Source organism: Bactrocera dorsalis, chromosome 5 (assembly GCF_023373825.1).
Source record: "Bactrocera dorsalis isolate Fly_Bdor chromosome 5, ASM2337382v1, whole genome shotgun sequence".
In the NCBI taxonomy this organism is placed as follows: domain Eukaryota; kingdom Metazoa; phylum Arthropoda; class Insecta; order Diptera; family Tephritidae; genus Bactrocera; species Bactrocera dorsalis.
The window spans coordinates 2,705,093-2,714,916 of NC_064307.1; the positions used below are offsets into that span (position 1 = coordinate 2,705,093).

At 34.2% G+C, this 9,824-nt stretch overlaps 1 non-coding gene across 1 annotated transcript in view; it reads left to right on the plus strand.

Moving 5' to 3' along the window:
- LOC105232699 (uncharacterized) overlaps positions 1–8,786 on the plus strand; it is a 28,811-nt gene extending 20,025 nt beyond the window's left edge. The window contains exon 2 of the transcript XR_007422850.1: positions 8,167–8,786. This is a non-coding gene — a transcript (uncharacterized LOC105232699). The remainder of the gene's footprint in view (positions 1–8,166) is intronic.
- Positions 8,787–9,824: the final 1,038 nt, after the last annotated feature.

Sequence of the window (9,824 nt, forward strand, 5' to 3'; positions counted from 1 at the left end):
ATGTATGCAACAAATTGAATAAATTGCAATTCTACTAAATTTTTGCTATTAATTTAATGGCTGTTACATATTTATGCATAAAATATATTTCACGAAATTCAAAAATACATAACTTATGCTGTTGCTTTAATAACTTTTTTGGTTTCGATAATGTCGAAATTGTTTATTGCTGATTTTGCGGAAATTTTAATTTTCTTGAACTGATTTTTTTCCAGATTTCTTCATATAATGCTTTAAATATTTTTAATATATTTATATTATAATATAAAAAATGTAATTTTTCACTTGTATGTATATACACATAAATAAATTTTTTTGCCATTAAATTCTGTAAAGTAACTTCTTTACTTCCGTTGGTCATCAAAATTTACATGTAAGCCCTCATAATTTGTTTAGCTTTATCCCCTCTAAATATGCATTTATATATGTATATGTATATTCTCGCTTTAGTCAGTTATAATAACTTTTGTTCGAGCATCGCGATCGGCGATCGGCGATCACTCAAATATCTCATGCATGACTTCATTCATCAATTAAATCGCTGTGCTGCACAGCTGAGCTCTCGAAAAGTGCGCATTCAACAAGTTTCGCTGTGACCCTCGCAGCAAATACCAGCACACGGGTACCAGCTATTTGGCTTTTACACAAATTAATTGCCCGCAAATCCTGTCGTCCAGCTCAAATATGCTCAGAACTATGCATTTCACAAATGAACATAAAATTTTTACAAAGAAAAATAAAAACCGAATAATTTGCTTAACAGCTACGCTGCCGAGGGAGTCAATAGAGAACTTATTATAATCACAAAAAACACAGAAAAAATTTGGCCACTGCGCACCACGTCAAGCTTCAATGAGCAGCACAGTTGGTCAACAGCGACAAAGATCGAAAAATTCGATTCGCTTTTATTGCGAGAGGAAATAACGCGCTTGAACGCAAATCGATTTTCATTGAACTGAGAACTGGCGACTCCCGCATAGAACTTCCGATCGCACCGGAAAATTATAATTCACATTCGAATTTCCATTTATTAGTGTTTATAGCAGCAACACACTTTTGCACACGCACATAGAGATATATTCCTTTCTATATAAAATTATGCTGAATCAACAAGCAGTCGCTATTTTATGGCCTTACCAAGCAGTTAGCTGGTGAGAAAAGGTATTTTGGCCGTTTGTAATTCAATATCTGCAATAATCGAGTGGGAAAGCCACCCTCCATTGTTTGACAACCACCGATGCGGTGCATAAATTATGAAACCTTAATTGCTGTTGATTCCTCTTCGCTTCCTTGTGCACACACACACAGGCACGAGTGTTTTTTACTTAGTTTACTCAACAAAATTTTGTTTGATTTTCACACACTAGGTTTATAATACATATTTACACATGTACAATGATATAATAGACAAATATGCGGAGAAGTTGGGGGAGTAGGCTGAATGAAAACGAAATATCGATGCAAAAGTGACAAAAGGTGAATCTAATTAAAATTAAATAAAGGATGAGAGCAGTAAACTGAGTGAGATGTTTGCTTTTATTTTAGAAAGAACTAGTTATTAGATTTTAAGCTTATTTAGTCTTATTTTATATTCATAAAACAATAAGTTGGTAATATGATAATCTATAATAATTAAAACTAATCTCTAAAACTAATTGAATTCTGGAAGGATATAGAAGCAGGAGCAGGTGCAGGAGAAGGAATTCGTCAAGAATTTTATTTTGTTATTTCAGTTTATATGACAGCTATATGCTATAGTTGTAGGATCTGAAAATTTATTTCGAAATTGATTTTATATTTCGGGATTGGAGAACAAAGACAAGTATTAATATATATTTTTTTAGAATATTCTCCTTTAAAGAGTTTTTTAGAGTCAAATCTTCATGGAGTGATCTACGACCTCGATAGAATTCACCACACAATCGATAAACACTGGTGCTTGATGGAGCTTCATCGACAAAAATATAATTAAGTTCATCAATGCACTGTTGCTGAGCTCCAAAGTCGAAAAAAATATGTGAAAAAAATCATCTAAAATGTTCGCGATCCATTTTTGGGCAAAATGAATATTTTAAGTTACTGTAAACCATTTGTGTTGTCGTTCGTATGTCAAAATGTTCTGAGTATGCATAAGAAAGTAATGTCAAACTTCACAATAATGTTATGAGTTGTCAGATTGCAACAACAAATTGCAAAAACACGAAATATAAAAGGTAACCTACGTATGTATATGTATACATATTCATTTGGCTTTATATACTTTCTCCTTTAAATTTTTACTTCAGGAAAATATGTAGTTAGTCTCGACAAATGTAGAATAAATCTTATCCAAAAATATACATAATGAAGATATACTTACATATATTTCGAAATAATGTTCAAATCCATTATAACAATAACAAAAAATAACCATTTAAACCAAGAGTTGAAATGCCTCTCATTTTGATATATTGTTAAATCTATTTATAATAATTTTCGGTAAATTTTCGAAACACCCTCAGCGAACAGGTGGCAAATTAGGGCGTTCAGAAAATGTTCGATTACTGCATTCCACCTCTTTTTCGCGAATTTCAATTAAAACCAACAGCATTAAATTATCAGCAACTGAATTTATGTATGTACAAATATTCGTATGCATGGAAATGTATGTGTATGCGTTATGGTATTTAAATCTGCAGCACTCGCATTTACATGTATGAAATTTATGCAATTACTCATTTGAAATTCGTGAGTAGTTGAGTTGATTTATTAAATGGCAATTCATGCGGTTCAAAAAGGCTACCGCTATCGCGCATAAATCTCAGCGTCCAACAGCAGCCAACATGACCACAAACTGGTAGCGACCAATCGAGATGCTAGAGTTGCCAGCAAACATTTATGAGCAGCAATTGCTGCTACTTGCCAGCACGCTTAGCCCCATACACACTAAACACTAGACATACTGGCAGTTGCGTAGACCATCAACAAAGCGTCACCTTTGACACTGCAAAAACAAAAATGAAAACGAAAACGAAAAGCAATGAAACTTAAGCGAAAATCAAAGATGCCAAACGCCAAACGCCAAACGGCAAAGCGCAACAATTCATTTAATCAGAAATCATTAGAGAACCTTACAAGCGAGCGCAAAAATGCGGTCACTTCACAAATAAAAGTCCGGCAGTCAGGTTCATACATCCTGCACACACATACACACTCGCATATGCAACTGTTTAGCTTCGTTGCCGTTGCGGGTGATGAATTTGCGCGCTGGAAGCTGCCGCTTATTGCTGTGGCTGCCAGTGGACCTCCTGCTCGGCGCCCATCACTCAACACACACATCAAGTGTTTCCCCCGTGAGTGTATGTGTGTGTGTGCAGCGTCGTATTAAATGCACTGATGAGTACGCGTTTGAGTGAATGATGGACTGTCAGTTGGTATCGGCCAAGTAGCCGAACTTGTAGTAGCCATACTATTATGACCAACTATGGCTAAAGCGCTACCCCGCTGCCGTTGTGATTGCCGACTGACCCAACGCATGACCCGCGCCAAAATTAATCGCATTCGCCCAAACACACATGTAACCACTTGCGTATGTGTGTGTTTGTGTGGTTATATAAAGAGATGATCGCCACCAATAGTTCCCGTTTGAGGCGAGAAGAAACACTTTGAAGTAGCTGCATTTTTCATTTAAAACAGTTTTAATTGTAAATGTGTGTGTGCTTGGTGTTTGTGGCATGTGTGCTTGACACCGCTTTATGCATTCGAGTAGCCGTATGGCAGTTGCGCTAAAATCCATTTTCTGAACAACGGCGCCATTAATCATTTCAGCTCTCAAAGGAGACTTGCAGTTGTTGTTATTGTGCTCGATGGATTGTCGAAAATTAAAGCTTTTGAAATGAAAGGCTTTCAGATGCATTTTGTGGTTTTAGGAGTGATTATAAATGGGAATATCGAATATTATAGCAAAACTAATTGTCTTTAAAACGGTTATGCAAAGAATATTTGAAGCCTCGATAATGAAACTCTTACAACATTTTATTTAAAAAAAAGTCTCTTAATAAATAATAGCAAACAAAATAGTACATTTGATCGCATTATACATAAATGGCACTCCATTTCTTTTGCTTGGCCACCGCTGGCATGCTTGCAGAAGGCAGATTTTCAAGCATAAATCGGCCAATACTCTGCATCTCACGTTTGGTATTCGTTCGAAGATAATCAATCGTAGCTAGCTTGTTAGCATAAACCATAGACTTGACGTAGCTTCACAGGAAATAGTTTAACGGCGTCAAATCACACGACCAAGGCGGTCAGATAACACTTTCCCCAAAATTGGTTTTCAATAAATCGATTGTGACATTCGCTGTGTGGCTTGTGGCGCCGTCCTGTTGAAACAACATATTTTCCAAGTCCATATCATCCGATTCGGGCCAAACATATTCGGTTATCATTGAGCGGTAGCGATTCGCATTCACAGTAACGTGCCGGTCTTGATCATCTAATCGTAATTTTTTGGGGATGCAATGGTGAACCATGGGCACGTGTGGATTGCTGCCTGACCAATAACACATATTTTGCTTATTCTCGAAGCCATTCAGACAAACATAAGCGCCATAGCTGAAGGTGATTTTTCGATGAAAATCCGGATCCTTTTCAAGTGGTTGTTCAGCACAATTCACGAACATACGACGATTTTGGTGTTCTAGCAGCTTCAGTTCTTGCGTCAATTTGATCTTGTAAGGATGTAGGCCACAATGACATCCCAGAGATGCTCGGCGCTTGAGAACGACATGTGAGAGACTGGTTTGGGTACCCATCGGTCTACTTTTGTAGCATCTCCATTGAAAAACCCCTTATTATTGCTCTTTATTGAATTGTATGAGAAAGTTTGTTGTGATCGAAAATTTTTTTGTTGATTTTTGAGAATTATTTTATGTTCTTAATTTCTTCCTTATAGCAACCATTTTACAACATATTTTGAATGTTAAAAAAAAAATATTAGTCACTAAAAAAATTTGTATGTATAACGTAAAGAAACTTCAAACAAAAAGCGACGCTAAAGAAACGATTTTCCAATATTGGCTAACTACCTCAAAACACGTACTGAAAACCAAATAGAATTTTCAAAATGGTGTACATATTGCCAGAGCAGACTCCACTAGTGCATGTAGTATATAAAAAGTAAATACATAAACGTTTTTCTCTTCATTTAAAAGTCATGCGCACTACACAAGATAAAAAGCTGTATGAAAAATGTAAGTAATGGTACATACATACACACATTTATGCTATATGTTTATTGTGTGTACATAGACAGATAATTTTTATGGGAAAATATTTAATAGTTCAAGTATAGTATACTTATATATAAGCGCATTAACAACAAACACATGTACTAATAAAACCGCCTTTAAGCGGAAGGTGACATGCTTACACATATGTATATTACATATACATATTTTGTTTTTATATACAGATATACGTATATACATATGTATATGTATATTTATACATCTGTGTATACACCAGTCTATTTATCACATGATAAACATTTGCATAAAAATATCTAAATTATTTAAATTCATGCCAACAAATAATAAAAATAAAATGAAAAAGCGCCTCATGGAACCTAAGCGCTTTGGAGTAGAAAAAAAACCGAGCAAAAACTTAATGTCGCATTCAGACGCGATATGAAAAGTAGAAAAATGGCGTGCGGAATGAGACCGAAGCAGCTCCCCTTCCGTCAGACGTCAACAACAATCGGCAATGCCGACATTAATAGCGAGGCAGCAGAGCATGCAAAGCGGCAGCAAATCAAATTTCATTTCTAAAACATTGCGAACAACAAAAGCAACAATAACAACAACACAATCAAAAAGCGACAATAATAGCAACAACCATGCAGCGTGAAATATAAAATGTGGTAGCAAGCGCGAGCACACAAACACGCACATATACATAAACATATGTATGTGTATACATTGCTGTATGTGAAAAAAAATTAGAAAAACATGCCAACAACAGCAAATGACAGAAAATGTGAACCGCAAAAACAACGACAGCGGAAAACAAATGTAGAAGAAGCGAGACAAAAGTTGTCGAAACAAAAGTCAGCGGTTGGACGGAGTCATATGCACACAGAATTGAATATATGTTTTGTGTATTCAACTATATAGTGGATATGTACATAAAGATATATAAGCTTGTATACATATAAACTCATCTATCGAGCGAATATAATTGCAAACGCGCGTAAATAACATTTGTGTCTATGCTTGTGCATTTATATACATACATAGTATGTACATATAATGAAGGAACTCATATTATACATATAAACATACTACATATACATATACTTTTTCATACATATATAGAGTTATAAATGGTTGTAGTCGCGAATAATTTGCTAGCGGTGATATACGCATTTGAGAAAAACGAAAAATAAACAAAGCAACAAAATAACAACTAACGATAACAACAACACAAACATTGCCAACAGCATAGCACAATAAACAGACAGTGACAATGACAAGAACAATAGCAACAAATAGGGAAATGTTAGCTATTAGTTTTGTCAATTTGTTGTTTTCACTATTGTAATGGTAAATAATTATTGTTGTTGTTTTTGCTATATTTAATGACGAACTAAATATATATACGCTAACAAATATATAGATAACTAACTCCTATACAGTATCTAACTTTAAAAAATATATACTTATACTATATAATTACATACATATAAGTATATATGTATGTACATATACTTAACTGTATGCATATAAGTGGTTAAGCTAATAAAAAAAACCAACAACAACAATAACAATTGAAATCAATGACGCTGGTGGTGGCGCTGACGATGGCGTTATGAAGGCTTTGGCCCTAGCTTTAATAAGCCATGGCGTTTTTGTTGTTGCACTGCGACATTTTATTATATTTGTTTTTGCTGCTACTATAAAATGTTGTTACACGCTATTAAACAAGCTCTCTCACATTAGTGGTGGTAAATAATTGCTTTGGCTACTTCATTGCTGTGTTGTTTTTGCTGTTCTGCTTCTTTGCGCATGACGAGCGACCGCAATTTGAGAACGTGCAGATACACATGTGCGCGCAATGCCTATGTATAGCTAATAGATATGTACAATTTGGTATATATTCGTACAGTACAGTTGCCCTGTAGGGAAAATGAATCATAGGAGAATGTTGTCTTCTCTGCACTGTAAAAAAAGAAAGGCAGACACGCTATGGATTAAATCGAATGCTGATTTTCTTGAGTTCTTGAGAATCAAACGTTAATGTTATTCAGTTTTTTTTGGAGTTGAAAAAACCAATGAAGATGTTGGCTTATGAACTAATTATACAGTTCAATTCAATCTATAATGGAAACAGTTCCTTTGAGTCTGTCTGCGATAGCTTGAGTTAAAAGTTGAAGACATTATAGTTTTTTAGAGGGGTATATTAATACTAACCTTTAGTTTCTGTGTTCAATATTGAATTTTAACATGTGGAGTCTACCTTTTTAATATTAAGATATCTAGCCGGATTATTACATAACACTAAAATTTTTAGAGTATAAATAATATTTACTATTAACAAGAGTTTGTTTAGATGTTTCCTTAGTTCGAATTTTATTTGAAATTCTTGTTCTAGGTTGAGAAATCGATATTGACAACCGAAATTGAACCGATTTTCAATCCTATAATATTATATGAATTTAAAATATTTGTTTCGAATATTATATTTTAACAAAATTAACAAAAATAATATTTTTATATTAAAAAAAAAATCGCCAGAAAATACTGAAAATGAGTTGATGTTTTGAGACGCCACTCATGATTTGTTGTATTTTTGGTGTTGTAATGTATTTATATTATATTTCTTTGAAATTCAGATACAAGGTATTATAGTGATATATTCCCTTACCCGAAAATGTCATTTAGGCCTTGGTATATGGCAATATTTTGTTTATCCGAATGATTAAAATGTTGCTCAGTTTTAGTTAATTTGTAGTTAAAAGCAGTATGTGGTTAAAAATTGCAAATAATAATAATAAATAAAACCTCAGAAAAATGATTTTTCAACTTTTTAAAAATGTCGAAAATAAAATTTTTTCTCACTTATTATAAAAACTCTTTTAAAAATAAATAAGAAAATCGAATAATCCATATTTTCATATTCTTTCAGGTATGTACACGTTAAACGTTTCATTAAAGTCATCTCTGAAGATTCTACAACCTAACAAAGTATGTGAGTAATATTGAAAAAAAAAAATGGCACACAGCTGAGAATTTATAGCATTGCCATTCTTCTTGCTTGCAGCAATCTAAGTTAGAAAGCAAAAACAATTGGCTAAAATTAGCTACAATCGATAATTTGAATATACTTGCAACATATCTAAGATATATGTGCGGAACAGTTGTTTTTTCGCAACTAAAATTTAGACACCAAATTGGCAACTATGCACAGAGAAGCACAACACCCCCTCAGGGTAATTAACATATGCGCACGATTTTCAAAACCAATAACAGTTGCAATAAAGCATTTACACACACAAAAATTGCGCAGGCAATAACAAGAAAATAATGATAATAAATTAGTAGACATGCGAATTGCAATTCTCCAAATGCTGTACGTGTTGGCGGGCACCAGCGCGACCCCAACCCCAGCCATGGCAGCGGTCAGTCAGATGACGAACACAGCGACGATCGTCGTGATGGCCAACAGCGAATTGCAGCAAATTGTTGTAATCCAACGGAAAACAAGTGAAACAAAAATTAAAAAAAAAAATAAAAAAAAAGATTAAAAAAAATTTAAAAATTTAAAATATAAAAAAAAAAAACTCAAAAAAATCTAAAACATTAAAAAATAAAGCAATGTAATTCAAAGTTTGCGAAATAAAACAAATGTTTTGAAAAACAACAGTAAAAATAACAGCAAATCAAAAGTGGCCGTAAGTAATACAACGGTACAAATGGGCAAGCAGACTTTATTTGACGTAAGTGAAATTAGTTGTTGTTGTTTTTGTAGTTTTTGTTTTAGCAGCTTCTCCAACATCTAATTCATAATTTTGGCACTTTCCTCTGTCAACTATTTTGTTGCGAACCGGTTTCACGTATCGAAAATTGGCAATAAATAATGTATTTTACTCGCCAACCCAGGCAGCGAGAAGAAGTTAAATGTGACAGCTGCGCTGTAGAATTGAACTTTTCTTCAAACGCTTCTACTTTGTATGGAGAAATGCTAGAAGAAACCTGCAAACAACAAATATTTTACGCATACAAGTATGCATGTATGTGTACATGTAAATATGCGTACACGCATACACATAAATTCGAAAACAGTGTCAGAGCCATAATGTTGCGTTGACACTCTTCTTAGTTGAAATTTATGCCGAAAATTTTAATACTTCAAATCGAAAAGCTAGCAGCCGACGGGCAAGAGACGACCACTTGATCGACCAACCGACCGACCGGCTGTGGCCGGCTGTCCAAGCACCAAGAGGCCGTGCAGCAAGCCAAGAGCCCAACTCCCAGCAAGCGGTGATACTTTTAATGGGGCTGCCAAGCCGGCTGTGCTGGTCAACAAAGGAAAAAGACTCTTAAAAATCAATAAAATTATGTAAATTAAATATTGTTGTTTTTTCATTCAGAAATCCACTCAAGCGGCATGCACACATACATATGTACATATGTGTCTATGGCTGTGCGTATATACCAGCAATGCCAACAACCGCATGAGCGAGCTTAAGCACCTATGTTCAATAATAATAATATAAAAAATTAAAAAAAAAAATGGAAAAAAACATAAAACATATAAAAATAAGAAATTAAGCAAACAAGAAT